A 21899-nucleotide genomic window follows, 5' to 3' on the forward strand; every position below is an offset into this window, starting at 1 on the left:
CAAGTTGTTAGAAAATCTAGAAATTTTCGCAGGAGACTCTGCGCAGCTTTGGGAAATTGGCTATAACTTTGTATAAGAAAGTCAGAATTGAGTTCCGTTTGTTGCGTTTGAAACTAGACTCAGAGGGCTTCCTATGGTGTAAAAGTCAGAGTTTTATTCAATGTCTATAAATTCTAGGAAATTGGCAAAGTTGATTGAAAATTCTGCCCTACACAAGTAAACATATGAATGTTGTAGTAGCTTATGGCTCAATTTGGACCAACTTATGAACTAAATCTCTTTGAGATGTCTTCTAAAGATTCTTAGTATTTGAATTCTAGTTTTTAACAAGCCAAGTTTATAAATTTTTTATATTTATAACTCAAGTTATGATTTTTCTAAAGGAAGGGCATAAGTTAGGATTTTTGTGCATACTAGGGTTTTGGTGTGTGTTTTTGTGTGCATTTTGGTAGCGTGATTGTGAGGACTTGTAAAATCCCTCATATTTTCTTAAAAATTTCCTTTTATTTGGAATCCATTATTTTACAATAACTTTACTACTCATTCACTTCCTCAATAGTTACAATTAATCATAGAACCAAGGGTTTTTCCTTTTCTTTCATCGTTAAGGTAAACTAGGGTTTTTTTTACATCTTTTGGTAGTGTGATTACTCGGTACGGAGTGCGTACTAAAGTTGGCAGTTAAGAGTGAGTTTTAGATAAGAGAAAGTGTGTGATTAGAAGTGAGAATAATAAGTTAGGGAATCATATGATAAAACCCTAGTACATGTGATTTAAGGAAAATCGGTTTGAACCAACGAGTACTGTTCGCTACTGATGGAATACACCACTTGACCATCACTTTATTACCTTAATCACCTTGTTTAGTTGAGCTAATTAGCTCTTAATTAACCCTTAAGTCAGCCACCATTATTGACTAAGGAAAAGAGAGATATTTTGGTGGAAATATTTGTGATTAAGCCATTTGTCAAGAATCCAACCAAGGTCTTGACCAAGACATTTTCCTTTCTGTAGACACCAAATTTTTAGTGTAATTTCTTTTACTTTTTAGTTTTTTTTAGTTTCTAGTTTTTATTTTTATTTTTAAGTTTTAGAGTAGAAAAATCATGGAAAAGAGAAAAAAAGGAAAATTGTTCACAAAAATACGTTCAAATTCAATCTTTTGGCATTTTGGTTTATTTTCGTTAATTTATTTTGGAAAAAAGAAAAAAAAAAGAAAAATGATGGAAAATGATGAAAAATGAAAGAAAAGATCGAAAATGGTAATTTTGTTATTTTTAGTTTGTTTATTTTGATTAAAATTGTTGTTTTATTATTATTTAGTTTTATTATTATTTTTGTTAAATTATTAAGTTTAAAATAAAAAAAAACAAAAAAAAAAAAAAAAAAGATCCTGTGGCATGCAAGCTGCGTTTTACCGCAGCTTGCAAAAGGAGCATTGGGGCAGCCCTTATCTGCAAAAAAAAAAAATATATATATATATAGAAGAGTGCTAAGGGTTTAAGAGGGGGGTTCCTGGTATAAATAGAAAAGAGGGAGAGAGCCGCAAGGGAGTTTTTTGGGACAGCCGTAACTTTGGCAAAAAACAAAAGAGCGGAAAAGAGAGGAGAGAAGGGGAGAGGGCGGCGGATAGAAATAACAGAGAGGGTTTGAGAGAGAAAAAACTAGGGAGGCTGGGAGAGAGAGATTTTTAGGACGGCTGGGGTTGAAAAAGAAAAAAGAAGGAGCGAACCGAGGAAAACAAAAAGAAAAATCTGAGAGAAATCAAAGCAAGGGAGAAGGTAACAGCAAAGGTTTTGAAAAGGAGCAAGCCAGAGAGATTGAGAGTTTGGGAGAAAGGGCGAGAGAGATAGAAGGGGCTGAAGTCAGAGAGAGAGGAGATCGCGGCTAAGAAGGAGAAAGTTCGACGGCTAAGGCTGGAAAGGCTGAGGGTTTGTCGGCTGAGGGTTTTAGAAAAGAACGCAGTTTTGGAGACAAAAGGAGGAGGAGAGGATGACAGCTAGGGCTTGAAGGAGGAGAAGTAGTCGGGGGAAAACGGAGAGGGAAAGAACCAGAAGAAGGAAAAGGATAGGTCTTCGGCTAGCATCCCCTACATCAGCGTTGGAATCTTCCCGGTTCGTGGGCTTTAGTTCGCCATAATCATCTGATTTTCAGGAGCCTCTCCTGTGTCGTGTAACAGCCTAAGTGCTCTCAGGTAATCATGGATCTTTCTCAACCTTGTTTTGACACAGTTTTTAGAAGAAATCTGAACCCTTTTATGCATTTTTCCCCCCCTTTTCTAAGTTTGGTCGATACTTGAAGACGATGATTGCAAAGCATCCCTTGTTTTCTTTATTTGCCGAAGTAGTAACCTGTTGGTCGTTCTTGTTTTGTTTGTCGCCTGGTTGAGGATGCCATGAATTTGTTTGATGCCAAAGCTGTGATTAGAATCTTTTTATTGTAAACTTAGGAACCAAAAAGCTGTTAGCTTTTATGTGTTTCTTTCCCTTGTTGAACTGAATGAGTGCAGTCCGTGAGTGGCAAGTGTCTTTCTTCGTCTCTTGTTTGTTCATATGACTTGGGTCTTAGGCTGTCTTCCTAAAGTTGGGTTTCCTCACTTTGTTTGCATGATCACCTTGGATTTTGTACAACCTTGGCCATTTTTCTGAGTTGCTAATGAGCTGCGAATTTGCAGCAGGAAATTGCAGCAAGGACGGGCTGGTTTACTTTGTTATTGTAGAAATGTTTTTCCATTCCCTGATCTTTGTTGTCGTATGTCTTGCTGGTTTCTCTTTGTTGAATCTTTAGCAGACGTTGCATTAGAGTTCGACATGTTAATAATTTGAGTTTTGTGGTTTAGGTAGACAAGCTTACATGTTTCTCTTGGGTCCATGTTTATGGTAGTCTTCCTGCGCATATATAAGCTGAGACTTTGCAGAAATGAACCTATGAATGAGTTCAAACTTGTTAGTTGTCATAACTTTTCTTGGCTTGCATGTTACTGTCACGTGAGACTGCTAAATGGTAAAGCTTCAGAATTTTTTTTTGATAGGGCCGCATGGTCTTCCTTCTAACATGTACGTCAACATCTGAATTTTTATGGGGAAAAGTAGAAAAATTGATTGCCTTTTTCTGGTGCATTATAAAACTACTGGTGTTTATAGTCCCTTTTTCTGATGCATGCAGTTTTGAACAATTCCTCTCTGGTTTGTGCTTTGGATCATTTTCATTGCTTCAATCTAGCCCATGAAGTTGGATTTCCTCACCTTGTTTGTGTGCTCACCATGGATTTTGTTTATAAATTTTGGCCTTTTTTCTGGGTTGCTATAAGCTACGAAAATGACAGCAGGAAATAGCAAGAGTTTGCAGAAATTCTGTTCTACGTATGCATGCATGAAATAATTTTCTAAAATTGCACTTTGGCTCCCAAGTCTCCCCTTGTTGCACTATGGCCCAAGAAATTGAAAAGATTAATCAATTTGGTCCTTCAAATTTTCTTTAATGTTCAAATTGGAATTCCATTTGATGAGTATGGACTTGTTTGATTATTTGAAGAACTTAATGATTAAATTTTATAGCCACTAGTGGTTCCTTAAGTTTTGTTTTTGAAGAATTTGTGTTGTTTGATTTACTATTAAATTGGTGCATTAATCCTCTGTTTAATGGTTTTAGCCCAAATTAGAACCTTTTCCATTTACTAGCTTCACAAGCGGGGGAAGGTATAACTTTCTTTTATCCTTTTTACCTCTCTCCTACGTGCTCCTACGTGTTACGTGAATATGCATGTCTACTTTGCTTTCTTAATTCCTTGCATTTATTTCATTTAATTTTACTTTTATTTAAGTTATTCATTATGGGGTATGTGTACACCTCTTGGCTTGTAATAGATAGGGCTTGGTGAGCAATTTGGTCCATTTTCCCCTTCCCCTTTTGTTTTAGTTAGCAAATGTAAATAGGTTCATTAGTTTAGATGTTTGCCTTTGTTGCTATGTGTTTATTGCTTTATTAGGTTCTTGCCTCTAGTCGAGCATGCTAAGTGTTATGTGCTACGTGTTTATAAGTGATTCGCATGTCTACTCGCTTTTTATAGTGTGGATGAATGGAATGGATGAATGTACGTCACCACACTAGTCCAACGCTAGTTGTGGCTTCTTTTATCGTTTCCACTAGTCCAACGCTGGTCGGAATTCATAGGAGGGGGCTAGTCCAATGCTAGACCCAATAGGTTTTTTTTTCCTTTTTCATTAAGTGCATGATCACCACATATCACGCATTTTTCCTTAGTTTATCATTTGGTATGTTCCTCAAACCCCTTCCCCTTCACTTTAGGACTTGCATCTCATGCTAGTTAGGGTTCATTTGCGTGAAAAACCCCTCTTGATAAGGGAAACGAGCGAGTGTGGCTACTCGATAGCCTTAGCACGCTAGTTTTATCTTCTAATCCGAGGGAAAATCAAAGTCGAAAATTAGGCGTCGTCCCCGTACCCAATTTGTTGCATGCCCTTAGGGACATACTTTCATTTTTTCTCACTTCCATGCTCTTTTAATCACTTTTTCTTTCCACATTTCTCAATCCATATTTTTCACTATGTTTTACTCATCTTACTCCACAAGTAGAATTCAAGTTTCATATATATATTTATAATCCTATCTTCATTCATTTGCACACACTAATACTTTGATTTTTCATCCAAATTCACACGTGCACTTTCTTTACATACTCACACACTAATACTTTGATTTTTCATCCAAGTTCACACGTGCACTTTCTTTACACATGCGCACACAAACACTTTGTTTTTTTACCATTTCATACATGAATCTTTTCATACACTTGCACACTTGCACTTGAGTCACCATTTGCATCAATCGACCTCTATGAGGTTTCCCTTTATTGGCCGCCACAATTCATGTGGTTTGGGACCAAAAACCTCACGAGAGACATCGTAGAATTTAGGATTGCATTTTTTCGTTTTTGCATTCATATAGTCATATCCAACGTGCGATACATACATTGGGTAGAAAATTAGGAAAGGTAAGGTTAAGTCGCGCAACTAGCCTTGGCTAGGTCAAAGGGGTGCCTTGGATTCTATCCTTGCCTTCCCCTTTGTCAATCGTGACTCCCGAACCTTTTTCTTTGGCTTACGTGGACTAGGAGTCGTTTTAAAAAGGGTTTATTACTACTTGGCTTTAAATCTCATTTTTAGGTGACTTGGTACACCTTAAATCATTACCAAGTGGCGACTCCAAACTTTTCTTTTCAAACCCTTTTGAAAACTATTTTTTGGGTCAAATCGTCGCTTTCCAAGTCCCATTGAGACCCATGTCTTTTCAACTCACAAAAATCATTTTCCAATCACAATTGAATTAAAAACATCTTTCTCAAACCATTTATTTTTTCTATCAAAAAATGGGGCACGACAGTTGGCGACTCCACTGGGGACTTCCTAAGTGGGTCCAAGCATTTTTGACTTAACCATTCGTTTTCCTTTTTCTACCCTTTCTATGCATGGCATGTGGATATTAGGATTGCATTTTTCATTTTTTAGGACCTTTTGTCTTATATACGTAATCAAACCAATCCCTCGACTCACGAATGTATGTTTGAATGAATGTTTATTTGTTATCTCGCGCTTGCATTGCATTTTGGGAGGTATGGGTCACCCTAGAGCCTCGCGTTGGTTCTTGACCCTTCCCCTCCAAACGAGCACTAGCATACGAGCATACGCTTTACTTCTCTTATCCCTTTTATTTTTCTTTAGTGGCTTGTCACGCCACTCCACCCTATTAGGATTAGGTGACTCACTTGGACATGTGATCACGACACGATGTGTGTGTAGCATGTTCCAATGGGTCACTCAATCTTCCGCTTAAAGCTATTGGTTGATAGCCTTTAGCTTTTGGTCGGAGATTGAGGTTTTGATAGATTCACTCAAACACGTAGCCGTGACACGATGTGTGCGTAGCGGTGTTTGGGGAATCGCTCGAGCCACCGACAAAGAACCTTGGGATTGATGACCTTGGTTTCTAAGTCTGAAGGCTCGGGGGCCTATGACCTATCGAGTCTAGATGCATTAGTAAGCCAAGCCTCATGCATCCATATTAGAATTGCCTAGGGTAGAGTCAGCCTTATCCTGAACTAGGGACACTATTCACGAGGGGAGGGGTCCCAACCCTCTTTCCTTATTTATCTTTATTGCCTTTTATATTATCTAATTGTCCAAATGTGTTATGTGTTATGTGTTGAACTCACGTTTCCTTGTCTCTTGTCTTTTGCATTCACAAACATTAGGAAATAAGAGGTCTGGCATGACTTTCTTTTAGAATCTACCCTTGTAGATAGGCTATTGCACGTTTAAAGATTTTTGTATATTGCATTCATAGATTAATGATTGCATATCATTCTAGGCCTACCCTGGCAGATAAAGGATTCCTTAGGTCACGTTTCATTTCGAATTGCATTTTTTCCTGCTTTAATAACTGGCATCATGCATAAACCCTAGAAAGGGAATGCCACTTAGGGGATCCCGTGTTAGGAATAAGCCACCTTGTGTCTCGGATACTTAATCCAACGAGACTTGCACGTTTACATTTTGTACCATCCAAAGGGGTAGTGCACAAGGTAAGGTAGGATCCAATCATTTTCATAGAGTGATTTTTGGAATATGAACGTCTAATAATCACTTTTTGGCCATTTTATCAAAGTTGGTAAAAATCCCTTGCGTAAAAGGACATTAATTTGAAGAAATTCACAAATGATTCCTCTGGTTGAGACGATAAATAAATTGAGGCCAAATCGTGATTTTAGAAGGCTCATAGACTAATTTTTTGAAGCCACCAATGGCCGGACGATTCAATCGATCCATTTTTGTCAATTCATAATCAATTTTGAATAAACCATTCATTTGACCAATTTACCCTTTTTAGGGTCATCCGGTCACTTTTTGAAAAATCATCCAATTTACCCTTTTTGGGGTCATCCGGTCGATTTTGAATAAATCGTCAATTCATTTGACCAATTTATCCTTTTTAGGGTCACCTGATCGATTTTGAATAAATTTTCAATTCATTTGACCAATTTCATTTTAATCCGGCCCATTTTGAATAAAATTTTCAATATCATTCGATCAAGTTCCTTTTTAGGATGATTCGGTCAATTTTGAGGAAGTTTTTAAATTTCATTCATTTGACATGTTTTCCCTTTTTAGGGTAATCCGGTCGGTTTTTAATAAATTGTCAATTTCATTTGACCAATTAGGGTTTCAATGTCAATTTCAAGTTGGGAAACTTAGTCGATTTTTGAGAAAACCATCTATTGCATCCAGCCATTTGATCAGTTGGGGTTTTGACCCGTGCTTCACTGAAAAAATTTGGTCAACGAATTCCAATCTCTTCGATAGGAAGTTCGTCAAGGTCAAACCTGTGCGTTTTTGCAAATTCTTGTATCGATCAAAAGTGATCAATCCCTTTGGACGATGTCCTCATTTTGACAAACGTCTCTTCTCACTCTAATTGACCAAATTTTTCAAAATTATTTCTCACTCAATGAGTTGATCAGATCCATCAGGTATGGTATAGTGCCTGCTCTGGAGGATTGCATTTTCATGCTAGGCCTACCCTTGGCACAAAAGGGTTCCCCTATAGGACATGCATCCGAATTTTCTGGATATCTACTAACTCTTGCCTTTTTCTTTTTCTTTTCTTTTCTTTATTTTTATTATAACTAAGCGAGGGTTAAATCTAAAGGTAATCTTTCAAAAATTCTCAAGTAATATTTAAACATAGCTTCTCGTCGAAGCCCCATCATAACGCGATCCCGTAGTAAAGCCCAAAAGAATCGTGTAGATATGAGTACTCGGCCAGGATCGTCTGATAAGACCGTTGCAACTACCCAGCCGGAAGCCACAAGTCCCGGGGTTCAGTTGACTGAATTACTCGCCAAATTTGGGAAAATGGCATCGGAAATGGCCGCTCAGAAGAGGTTGATTGGCGAGCCTGTTAGTAGCAGAGTGCAACCTGAGCCTGTACCCACTACACAACCACAATCCGAACCATTTGTTATTCCTCCGTTTCAAATCACGTTTGAGGGAACTTTTAACCCGCAATATGCTTTTACTCAAAATCCTCCTTTCTACCCTCCTTATGGTCAAGGATTTCAGCCTCAAGGCGATCCGACCATGCATTTGAACCCACCAGTTTTTTATCAGACTACTGCGGAGCCCGTGGTGCCGGAGCACACTTTTCAAAACAAGCCAGAAATGGGAGAGTCGTCTGCCCAGATTGATATGAAGTTACTTAAACGCTTGGATCGTTTTGATGAATTTATCCGAAAAAGCCAAGGTTTAAGCAAACAAGGGGTGTTGGATTATGATGATTTGTGCCTATTTCCGAACGTGCAACTGCCGGTGGGGTTCAAGACCCCAAAATTCAACAAATATGATGGAACAAGCAACCCTAAAACGCACCTGCGCTTGTTTGCTAACAAGTTGGGCAAGCCAGTGGATGACGAGAATTTGCCGTTGAGATTATTTCCAGAAAGCTTAGAAGGGGATGCTCTCGATTGGTATTCCAACCTAAAGCCAGATGAAGTGAAGACCTGGCTCGATTTGTCCAATGCCTTCATTAGACAATATGAGTATAACTGTGAGCTAGCGCCAACCCGGACTACTCTGGAAGGAACGAAAAGGCGACCATCTGAAGATCATAAGACATATGCCAAGAGATGGAGAAAGATAGCTGCAAAGGTGGAGCCACCGATGACTGAGGATGAAATTATTCGCACATTCATAAAGGCGCATGATCCTCCATATTTCGAAGAAATTTTCCGTATGACTGGTTGTTCTTTTGCTGCAATTGTGAATAAATTGGAAGAGTTTGATGACTTTGTGAGAGCCGGAAAAATTGTTAATGTCTCTGCTCTCAAATCCCAGTTGGATGCTTTACAAGGTCAAGGAAGCAATGTGAAAAAGCCGCCGTTCAAAAAGAAAGAGGGGGATGCAACCTTTATTTGGAACCAAAACCCTTCACCCGGACCCCGATACCAACACAGCCCAATCTACCAACCCCATTACCCTTACTACTCAAATCCGCATCCTGTATATACTACCAACATCCACCACCCTCGACCTCGCCCAAGCTATCCTAACCCACCTTCAGCCCCTTTTCAAATTTCCCAACCAAATCCACCCCAAAACCGACCTCGCCCTCCATATAACCCAAGATTTCCTCCACCAAACCAACAGACTTACAACCCTCCTCAAACCAATAAAATACAAAAACCTGGTCGATCTCGAACTTTTGCCAACTTAGGCCGACCCATTGACCAACTGTATGAACAGCTCAAGGCTGCCGGTAAAATAGATGACATACTTCCTCCAAACTACTCTCGTCGAGGTCTCTCTTCTGGATACGACCCTCAAGCCGCGTGTGCCTACCATTCTGGAGCGCCCGGTCATTCGACCAGTAAATGTTGGGTACTAAAACATAAGATCCAGGACATGATCGAAGCAGGAAATATAGTGTTAAGGAAAAGGGAAGAGCAAGGACCGAACATAAGTACGAATCCTTTTTCTGAACACAAGGACACCTTTGAGGCATCCACCTCCAACGACGAAACTTGAAAATCCTGAAGGAGCTCTGCACAATTTGGATGGCTGATTATCCTCCCTCTCGAAGGGAATTTCGATGAATCTAGGGGTTGTCATTTACTAAAATTCACGAAAACTTTTTCTTGCATATGTGAATAGCTTAACGAAAGCATCTTTTGCAATTGAGTTTTGTCTTGTTTCTGCTTTGATTTGGAGTTTCATGAAATGCACAATTTGTTTTATTTGTTTATTTGATTATTGTCCTGAATTTTTGTTAATTCTTTGAGATGGCCAAAGATGAAATTATTTGATCCTTTGAATATCACTGTTCTGGAATCTGATGTAGCCCTTCATTGAAAACCCCTTCATTAAAAATCCTTTCGTTGAAAATCCCTTCCTTGGGAAAGCCTTCATTGAGAAAGCCATTGAAAACCCCTCCATTAAAAATCCCTTCATTGAGAAATCTCTTCTTTGAGAGACCCCTTCATGGAGAAAGCCTTCATAAAAAAAAAAAAAAAAAAAAACCTTCATTGAGAAATTCCTTCATTGAGAAAATCCCTTTCCTGCCAGGTTGAAAGATGATTGGTTAAGGCAGTGTCATTAACGATTGATTCTGATTAATGAAAAGCAGTTGAATGCTATGTGCCATGACCAACGTTGTCAAAACGCATGACCTATGTTCATAACAAAAGGATCCGCCACCGATCTTCTGAAAAAGGAAACAAAGTGCTGAAAGACGAAGTCGAAGGTAAATTTGCTTCAAATTGACAAAGCTTATTGGGTGTTCAAAGGAGAGATGGAAGGACAGACGTTCCCTCAACCTATCAACTCGGACATGTGTAAGATGTTCTTTATTTGATTATGCAAAGTTTCTTTTAGGAAATCATGCAAAGGGCGAGGCAAAAGTCAGGCCATCTTCCTTTTCTATCAAAACATTTCATCCTTAGTCATCCCCTTTGAGCTATCAGAACAATAATTTTCGTTTGGCAGCCCCTGAGAATTGCAAACCCCACACTGGGGCAAATTCATTTTTGAAAAATGATCAGAAAGGAAAGAAAGACCCCACACTGGGGCAAATGTATCTTTGAAAGAGATATGGGAAAAAGAAAGAACCCCATACGGGGGCAAATTCATTTTGAAAAATGATCAGGAAGAAAGAACCCCACACTGGGGCAAATTTAGTTTTTGAAGAAAAATACAAAAGAGAAGAAAATGCAATGAAAAATGCAAAGAGAAGAATTCAATCAAACTGGGGCAAATCTTCCTCGGTTTCGTTCAAAAAATTGGAGATAATTTCAAAATGATGCAATTTCAGGTTATTTCACACCTTTCATTAGACCTGCTTTCAAGCCTCAACTTTTCTTGAAAAACACCCCACCTAACCTCATTACAAAAGCCCAAAAGTCCTGGCTTTCGTCACTTGCTGCATTAGGGATTTTGCTAATCAACTGGCAAGTGATGTCCATAATGCCTTCGCCTAATCTTATAAGGGAAGCGCATTTTTACTGATGCCAGCAATCTTCAACTTACATTCCTGAGTCGACTATGGTTGAGCTCTTCCATTGTTTCATTAGGTGAAAAACCCACAAGGGCACCTCAAGAAAAAAAAAAAAAGAGAGAAAAGAAAAACAAACAAAAATGGTGGGGGGTCAACCTTGGTGAAAACCCGAATAGGCGCCAAGGTAGGTTTCTGCAATGAGCAAGCACAAAGAGGAACAACTGGTGGTTTGGTCCATTTAGATTTCTTCTCATTTTTGTCATACCTCTGACAACATTGAATTCCGGAGCTAAGATATCCAGAAATTTGAATATGACATCTGTTGGCCAAAAGCCGTGTCATTTTGTCAAAAAAACATTCTTTTGCAAATACATTCTTAGGAAACTCATTTTTTCCAAATTACTTGCATTCATGGTATTTTTGTAGAATTTAAGCACATATGGTTAGGTGTACATTCTCGTGTATATTCATTTTTACATGACATGTGAATTTTCTTGCATACCTCATTCTTTATCATTGAATTGTGGTGAATGACAATCCCCGTGGTTTATTGCAAAAAGTATGCTTGGATTCAGTCATCTTTTGAGAACAGTTGAAATTCAGCCAAGCCAGCTACACAGACTTCACAATATAGCAAAGCACATACCTGATCAGTTTGAAAATCAGAAAAGCCTCAGGGTGAAAAATCCAACTCAATCGGCTGCCGCAGTAAAAGTTGATACGGGCATCGAAAAACTCATGTTTACACGATTCACAAAGGAAAATGGATCAAATGGTGGTGGCAATTTCTTTGTTTTTTCTCTTTCACAGGAAAAATTGCATGCACAGATGAAAGTAACCACGCCTCGCACTGGAATCGGTGTCGGAAAGAGTCCTCCAGTGAACAAAGGCAGATTGAAAATGTTTGCAAGCAAATTTGATCAAAAGGTGCAACAACATGGCAATACAGAATCAACTATGGGTTCAATTTGCAAAATTCATCATACTAGGGCAAATTTTTGGAAAGATTCTTCAAAAAACAAAACAAAAAAAAAAACAAAAAAAAAGAGAAATAAAAAACAAAAACAAAAACAAAAAGAAAAAAATCAAAAATAAAAAAAAAACAAAAACAAAAACAAATCAAAAATAAATAAAAATCAAAAAAAATCAAAAAAAATCATCATAAAAAATCAATCAATCAAAAATTAGGTTTAACTTCTTATTTCTAGAAGAAATCAATTTCAAATCTCAACTTTTAATTTTTTATTGACAAGTTTCAGCGTCCGCCACGCACCCTTTTACCTCCTTTCTTGACAACCATATTCACTGACGTCACCACCGTTAGCATCGAGTCTATCTCACTAACGCGTGCGTGTTTTCATTTCTACCGCCGTTAGCATCGAGTCTATCTCACTAACGTGCGTGTTTTCATCCAACTGCCGTTAGCATTGAGTCTATCTCACTAACGTGCGTGTTTTCATCCAACCGCCGTTAGCATCGAGTCTATCTCACTAACGTGCGTGTTTTCATCCTACTGCCGTTAGCATCGAGTTTATCTCACTAACGTGCGTGTTTTCATCCAATTGCCGTTAGCATCGAGTTTATCTCACTAACGTGCGTGTTTTCATCCAACTGCCGTTAGCATCGAGTCTATCTCACTAACGTGCGTGTTTTCATCCAACTGCCGTTAGCATTGAGTCTATCTCACTAACGTGTGTGTTTTCATCCAACCGCCGTTAGCATCGAGTCTATCTCACTAACGTGCGTGTTTTCATCCAACTGCCGTTAGCATCGAGTTTATCTCACTAACGTGCGTGTTTTCATCCAATTGCCGTTAGCATCGAGTTTATCTCACTAACGTGCGTGTTTTCATCCAACTGCCGTTAGCATCGAGTCTATCTCACTAACGTGCGTGTTTTCATCCTACTGCCGTTAGCATCGAGTTTATCTCACTAACGTGCGTGTTTTTACTCCTATTGCCGTTAGCATCGAGTTTATCTCACTAACGTGCGTGTTTTCATCCAACTGCCGTTAGCATTGAGTCTATCTCACTAACGTGCGTGTTTTCATCCAACCGCCGTTAGCATCGAGTCTATCTCACTAACGTGTGCGTGTTTTCATCCAACTGCCGTTAGCATCGAGTTTATCTCACTAACGTGCGTGTTTTTACTCCTACCGCCGTTAGCATCGAGTTTATCTCACTAACGAGCGTGTTTTCATCCAACTGCCGTTAGCATCGAGTTTATCTCACTAACGTGCGTGTTTCATTTCTACCGCCGTTAGCATCGAGTTTATCTCACTAACGTGCGTGTTTCCATCCTACCGCCGTTAGCATCGAGTTTATCTCACTAACGAGCGTGTTTTCACTTCAACCGCCGTTAGCATCGAGTTTATCTCACTAACGTGCGTGTTTCACTTCAACCGCCGTTAGCATCGAGTTTATCTCACTAACGTGCGTGTTTCATTTCTACCGCCTTTAGCATCGAGTCTATCTCACTAACGTGCGTGTTTCATTCTACCGCCGTTAGCATCGAGTCTATCTCACTAACGTGCGTGTTTTCATCCCACCAACACTCCATCTCACTTCAATTCATCTAATTTTACATTTCTGTCCAGGTCTATCCCAAATTTAAATTTCTGTCCGGGTCTATCCCAATTTTACATTTCTGTCCGGGTCTATCCCGTGGGTCTGTCCTGTTTTAAACTTCCGGTTCGGGTCTATCCCGTTTTTTAAATTCCTGTTCGAGTCAGTCCTGTTTTAAACTTCCAGTTCGGGTCTATCCCGTTTTTAAATTTCTCGTCCGAGTCAGCTTCATAAAAAAGAGTCAGTCCTCATGTCAATAACAGCAGTCATTCGAGTAGCTGAAGCCGAATGACCCCGGGTAAGCATTTGGTGTCTACTTCTTTGTCTCAAGTTTTTTCAAAACTCAGACAAAGAGGGGCAAACTGTAGACACCAAATTTTTGGTGTAATTTCTTTTACTTTTTAGTTTTTTTTAGTTTCTAGTTTTTATTTTTATTTTTAAGTTTTAGCGTAGAAAAATCATGGAAAAGAGAAAAAAAGGAAAATTGTTCACAAAAATACGTTCAAATTCAATCTTTTGGCATTTTGGTTTATTTTCGTTAATTTATTTTGGAAAAAAGAAAAAAAAAGAAAAATGATGGAAAATGATGAAAAATGAAAGAAAAGATCGAAAATGGTAATTTTGTTATTTTTAGTTTGTTTATTTTGATTAAAATTGTTGTTTTATTATTATTTAGTTTTATTATTATTTTTGTTAAATTATTAAGTTTTAAAAAAAAAAAAAAAAAAAAAGATCCTGCGGCATGCAAGCTGCGTTTTACCGCAGCTTGCAAAAGGAGCATTGGGGCAGCCCTTATCTGCAAAAAAAAAATATATATATATAGAAGAGTGCTAAGGGTTTAGGAGGGGGGTTCCTGGTATAAATAGAAAAGAGGGAGAGAGCCGCAAGGGAGTTTTTTGGGACAGCCGTAACTTTGGCAAAAAACAAAAGAGCGGAAAAGAGAGGAGAGAAGGGGAGAGGGCGGCGGATAGAGATAACAGAGAGGGTTTGAGAGATAAAAAACTAGGGAGGCTGGGAGAGAGAGATTTTTAGGACGGCTGGGGTTGAAAAAGAAAAAAGAAGGAGCGAACCGAGGAAAACAAAAAGAAAAATCTGAGAGAAATCAAAGCAAGGGAGAAGGTAACAGCAAAGGTTTTGAAAAGGAGCAAGCCAGAGAGATTGAGAGTTTGGGAGAAAGGGCGAGAGAGATAGAAGGGGCTGAAGTCAGAGAGAGAGGAGATCGCGGCTAAGAAGGAGAAAGTTCGACGGCTAAGGCTGGAAAGGCTGAGGGTTTGTCGGCTGAGGGTTTTAGAAAAGAACGCAGTTTTGGAGACAAAAGGAGGAGGAGAGGATGACAGCTAGGGCTTGAAGGAGGAGAAGTAGTCGGGGGAAAACGGAGAGGGAAAGAACCAGAAGAAGGAAAAGGATAGGTCTTCGGCTAGCATCCCCTACATCAGCGTTGGAATCTTCCCGGTTCGTGGGCTTTAGTTCGCCATAATCATCTGATTTTCAGGAGCCTCTCCTGTGTCGTGTAACAGCCTAAGTGCTCTCAGGTAATCATGGATCTTTCTCAACCTTGTTTTGACACAGTTTTTAGAAGAAATCTGAACCCTTTTATGCATTTTTCCCCCCCTTTTCTAAGTTTGGTCGATACTTGAAGACGATGATTGCAAAGCATCCCTTGTTTTCTTTATTTGCCGAAGTAGTAACCTGTTGGTCGTTCTTGTTTTGTTTGTCGCCTGGTTGAGGATGCCATGAATTTGTTTGATGCCAAAGCTGTGATTAGAATCTTTTTATTGTAAACTTAGGAACCAAAAAGCTGTTAGCTTTTATGTGTTTCTTTCCCTTGTTGAACTGAATGAGTGCAGTCCGTGAGTGGCAAGTGTCTTTCTTCGTCTCTTGTTTGTTCATATGACTTGGGTCTTAGGCTGTCTTCCTAAAGTTGGGTTTCCTCACTTTGTTTGCATGATCACCTTGGATTTTGTACAACCTTGGCCATTTTTCTGAGTTGCTAATGAGCTGCGAATTTGCAGCAGGAAATTGCAGCAAGGACGGGCTGGTTTACTTTGTTATTGTAGAAATGTTTTTCCATTCCCTGATCTTTGTTGTCGTATGTCTTGCTGGTTTCTCTTTGTTGAATCTTTAGCAGACGTTGCATTAGAGTTCGACATGTTAATAATTTGAGTTTTGTGGTTTAGGTAGACAAGCTTACATGTTTCTCTTGGGTCCATGTTTATGGTAGTCTTCCTGCGCATATATAAGCTGAGACTTTGCAGAAATGAACCTATGAATGAGTTCAAACTTGTTAGTTGTCATAACTTTTCTTGGCTTGCATGTTACTGTCACGTGAGACTGCTAAATGGTAAAGCTTCAGAATTTTTTTTTGATAGGGCCGCATGGTCTTCCTTCTAACATGTACGTCAACATCTGAATTTTTATGGGGAAAAGTAGAAAAATTGATTGCCTTTTTCTGGTGCATTATAAAACTACTGGTGTTTATAGTCCCTTTTTCTGATGCATGCAGTTTTGAACAATTCCTCTCTGGTTTGTGCTTTGGATCATTTTCATTGCTTCAATCTAGCCCATGAAGTTGGATTTCCTCACCTTGTTTGTGTGCTCACCATGGATTTTGTTTATAAATTTTGGCCTTTTTTCTGGGTTGCTATAAGCTACGAAAATGACAGCAGGAAATAGCAAGAGTTTGCAGAAATTCTGTTCTACGTATGCATGCATGAAATAATTTTCTAAAATTGCACTTTGGCTCCCAAGTCTCCCCTTGTTGCACTATGGCCCAAGAAATTGAAAAGATTAATCAATTTGGTCCTTCAAATTTTCTTTAATGTTCAAATTGGAATTCCATTTGATGAGTATGGACTTGTTTGATTATTTGAAGAACTTAATGATTAAATTTTATAGCCACTAGTGGTTCCTTAAGTTTTGTTTTTGAAGAATTTGTGTTGTTTGATTTACTATTAAATTGGTGCATTAATCCTCTGTTTAATGGTTTTAGCCCAAATTAGAACCTTTTCCATTTACTAGCTTCACAAGCGGGGGAAGGTATAACTTTCTTTTATCCTTTTTACCTCTCTCCTACGTGCTCCTACGTGTTACGTGAATATGCATGTCTACTTTGCTTTCTTAATTCCTTGCATTTATTTCATTTACTTTTACTTTTATTTAAGTTATTCATTATGGGGTATGTGTACACCTCTTGGCTTGTAATAGATAGGGCTTGGTGAGCAATTTGGTCCATTTTCCCCTTCCCCTTTTGTTTTAGTTAGCAAATGTAAATAGGTTCATTAGTTTAGATGTTTGCCTTTGTTGCTATGTGTTTATTGCTTTATTAGGTTCTTGCCTCTAGTCGAGCATGCTAAGTGTTATGTGCTACGTGTTTATAAGTGATTCGCATGTCTACTCGCTTTTTATAGTGTGGATGAATGTACGTCACCACACTAGTCCAACGCTAGTTGTGGCTTCTTTTATCGTTTCCACTAGTCCAACGCTGGTCGGAATTCATAGGAGGGGGCTAGTCCAATGCTAGACCCAATAGGTTTTTTTTTCCTTTTTCATTAAGTGCATGATCACCACATATCACGCATTTTTCCTTAGTTTATCATTTGGTATGTTCCTCAAACCCCTTCCCCTTCACTTTAGGACTTGCATCTCATGCTAGTTAGGGTTCATTTGCGTGAAAAACCCCTCTTGATAAGGGAAACGAGCGAGTGTGGCTACTCGATAGCCTTAGCACGCTAGTTTTATCTTCTAATCCGAGGGAAAATCAAAGTTGAAAATTAGGCGTCGTCCCCGTACCCAATTTGTTGCATGCCCTTAGGGACATACTTTCATTTTTTCTCACTTCCATGCTCTTTTAATCACTTTTTCTTTCCACATTTCTCAATCCATATTTTTCACTATGTTTTACTCATCTTACTCCACAAGTAGAATTCAAGTTTCATATATATATTTATAATCCTATCTTCATTCATTTGCACACACTAATACTTTGATTTTTCATCCAAATTCACACGTGCACTTTCTTTACATACTCACACACTAATACTTTGATTTTTCATCCAAGTTCACACGTGCACTTTCTTTACACATGCGCACACAAACACTTTGTTTTTTTACCATTTCATACATGAATCTTTTCATACACTTGCACACTTGCACTTGAGTCACCATTTGCATCAATCGACCTCTATGAGGTTTCCCTTTATTGGCCGCCACAATTCATGTGGTTTGGGACCAAAAACCTCACGAGAGACATCGTAGAATTTAGGATTGCATTTTTTCGTTTTTGCATTCATATAGTCATATCCAACGTGCGATACATACATTGGGTAGAAAATTAGGAAAGGTAAGGTTAAGTCGCGCAACTAGCCTTGGCTAGGTCAAAGGGGTGCCTTGGATTCTATCCTTGCCTTCCCCTTTGTCAAACGTGACTCCCGAACCTTTTTCTTTGGCTTACGTGGACTAGGAGTCGTTTTAAAAAGGGTTTATTACTACTTGGCTTTAAATCTCATTTTTAGGTGACTTGGTACACCTTAAATCATTACCAAGTGGCGACTCCAAACTTTTCTTTTCAAACCCTTTTTAAAACTATTTTTTGGGTCAAATCGTCGCTTTCCAAGTCCCATTGAGACCCATGTCTTTTCAACTCACAAAAATCATTTTCCAATCACAATTGAATTAAAAACATCTTTCTCAAACCATTTATTTTTTCTATCAAAAAATGGGGCGCGACACTTTCTTCTTATCTTTCTTCTTGGCTCATTTTTCTTCAGTTTCCTTCATCTTGGTCGTGACTTATGAGAGGAAAAATAAAAAAGTGAAAACCATTTCATTCCATCTTGATTTCTAGCTTAGGTGAGTGAAAACCAAAAATCTAAACTGATTAACCTCTAAATTGGGAGCTAGGAAGCTTGGTGTGCTAAAGTTTTTGAAAGGAAAGGTGAAGGATTTCTCTTGCAAGCATCTTAGAGAGGTATTATGGCTGTCTTCTTTTATCTCTTCCCTACTCTTGCTTACGTTTGTATAACAACTCATACTTGTGGCAAATGATAGTTCTTTTGGTAGTTTTGATGGATAGGGTGGATTTTGAGTTAGGTTTGAGTTGTTCAGTTGTATTCCTTGTTTTTTAGAGAACATATGATGTCTATAATCTTGGATAGGGAGTTGGAATAGTGGTGTAAGACATGAATGAGCATTTTCTACTTTGGTTTCATCAAATTCCAGTTATAAGGATTGAAACTGCCCTGTTCTGACCAGCATCATTTGTCTATGTTAGAGGCCGAATTTGTGAGAACCTGAAATTTCTTATTTTCTAGACAGCTTTATTTTATTTATTTGCACACATTTCCTATCTTTTTTTTTATTATGAAAAATCTCTAAATAATTTTTATGAGTAAATATAGTTTTAAACTCATTTTCTAGTATAAGTTAGTTCACGAGATATTAGGAGTGAATTTTGGACGTGGGACCCGCTAGTGCTTTAAGTGAGAGAAATTCGACCAATTAGGTTACGTTTTATATACCGGGATTAATATACTAGGTGCTGAGAGATAATTAGAGGTTACTTAGATGGTTTAATCTTGGAGAGACAAAAGGATAAGCTTGAACCATTAAAGGTGCCATGTGTCGCGACCCGATTGGATGGTTGACTTACCTAACTTTCTTACCTTTACTAATAAGAACAATTTTGACCCAAAATCATCTCCAATTTTCATCCTCTTGGCCGAACCTCTTAGGGAGAAAAAAGAAAGAGAGCTTCAACTTTCATCTTCCACTTCTTGCTTAGATCTTCCAAACCAACCGATTAAATCTTGAATTTGTCCACGAAGGTGACTTGCTAAGGGTGTTTCAAGGTCTTGGTGGAGTTATTTTGGAGAAGGAACCACTAAGCCACTACCTTTCTTGAGGGGTTAAGGTATTTTGCTTGGAAACTTACTTTTGTTCCTAATAATGGTCAATTAGTGATTTGTAGTGGCTAAGTATGTTATTTTATGGAAGATTTTGTGGTTTGAGGTAGAATTAGTTAAATTTCAGATTTTATTGGGGATTTTCTGATTTTATATGATCATTAGTGGTTGGCCATGAATAATGGTTTGATATGGTGTAAAATGAGGCTTTTATATGTTAGTTGTAGTCGGTAGTCTGAGTTATTGTCGTTCAATCATAGTGTGGTTAACTAGTCTGATTATGAGATTTTGGTTCTGTAATTCAAAAATTTGACCTAGATACACTACGAACTGGACTGAGTGGTCTTCATCAAAGTTGTAGCTATTTGTCTTAGGTTCGAAACGGTATAAATTTAACCCCAATCTGATAAGCGTAGATTCGGTTGTGACCGATACGCTAAGAGACGTCAAACCTGCTATTTAGCTTTTGGCCTTAAAACTTGATTTCCAGTTGCATTCCTAGACTTGCTTTGTATTTGGATGAACTTGAGCCTAGTTCAAGGGCTATTGTATTGAGATTTCTTATGTGTTGGATTGGACCTCACGAGAGACATCGTAGAATTTAGGATTGCATTTTTTCGTTTTTGCATTCATATAGTCATATCCAACGTGCGATACATACATTGGGTAGAAAATTAGGAAAGGTAAGGTTAAGTCGCGCAACTAGCCTTGGCTAGGTCAAAGGGGTGCCTTGGATTCTATCCTTGCCTTCCCCTTTGTCAATCGTGACTCCCGAACCTTTTTCTTTGGCTTACGTGGACTAGGAGTCGTTTTAAAAAGGGTTTATTACTACTTGGCTTTAAATCTCATTTTTAGGTGACTTGGTACACCTTAAATCATTACCAAGTGGCGACTCCAAACTTTTCTTTTCAAACCCTTTTGAAAACTATTTTTTGGGTCAAATCGTCGCTTTCCAAGTCCCATTGAGACCCATGTCTTTTCAACTCACAAAAATCATTTTCCAATCACAATTGAATTAAAAACATCTTTCTCAAACCATTTATTTTTTCTATCAAAAAATGGGGCACGACAGTTGGCGACTCCACTGGGGACTTCCTAAGTGGGTCCAAGCATTTTTGACTTAACCATTCGTTTTCCTTTTTCTACCCTTTCTATGCATGGCATGTGGATATTAGGATTGCATTTTTCATTTTTTAGGACCTTTTGTCTTATATACGTAATCAAACCAATCCCTCGACTCACGAATGTATGTTTGAATGAATGTTTATTTGTTATCTCGCGCTTGCATTGCATTTTGGGAGGTATGGGTCACCCTAGAGCCTCGCGTTGGTTCTTGACCCTTCCCCTCCAAACGAGCACTAGCATACGAGCATACGCTTTACTTCTCTTATCCCTTTTATTTTTCTTTAGTGGCTTGTCACGCCACTCCACCCTATTAGGATTAGGTGACTCACTTGGACATGTGATCACGACACGATGTGTGTGTAGCATGTTCCAATGGGTCACTCAATCTTCCGCTTAAAGCTATTGGTTGATAGCCTTTAGCTTTTGGTCGGAGATTGAGGTTTTGATAGATTCACTCAAACACGTAGCCGTGACACGATGTGTGCGTAGCGGTGTTTGGGGAATCGCTCGAGCCACCGACAAAGAACCTTGGGATTGATGACCTTGGTTTCTAAGTCTGAAGGCTCGGGGGCCTATGACCTATCGAGTCTAGATGCATTAGTAAGCCAAGCCTCATGCATCCATATTAGAATTGCCTAGGGTAGAGTCAGCCTTATCCTGAACTAGGGACACTATTCACGAGGGGAGGGGTCCCAACCCTCTTTCCTTATTTATCTTTATTGCCTTTTATATTATCTAATTGTCCAAATGTGTTATGTGTTATGTGTTGAACTCACGTTTCCTTGTCTCTTGTCTTTTGCATTCACAAACATTAGGAAATAAGAGGTCTGGCATGACTTTCTTTTAGAATCTACCCTTGTAGATAGGCTATTGCACGTTTAAAGATTTTTGTATATTGCATTCATAGATTAATGATTGCATATCATTCTAGGCCTACCCTGGCAGATAAAGGATTCCTTAGGTCACGTTTCATTTCGAATTGCATTTTTTCCTGCTTTAATAACTGGCATCATGCATAAACCCTAGAAAGGGAATGCCACTTAGGGGATCCCGTGTTAGGAATAAGCCACCTTGTGTCTCGGATACTTAATCCAACGAGACTTGCACGTTTACATTTTGTACCATCCAAAGGGGTAGTGCACAAGGTAAGGTAGGATCCAATCATTTTCATAGAGTGATTTTTGGAATATGAACGTCTAATAATCACTTTTTGGCCATTTTATCAAAGTTGGTAAAAATCCCTTGCG

This window comes from Coffea arabica, chromosome 1c (genome assembly GCF_036785885.1).
Source record: "Coffea arabica cultivar ET-39 chromosome 1c, Coffea Arabica ET-39 HiFi, whole genome shotgun sequence".
NCBI classification, from domain to species: domain Eukaryota; kingdom Viridiplantae; phylum Streptophyta; class Magnoliopsida; order Gentianales; family Rubiaceae; genus Coffea; species Coffea arabica.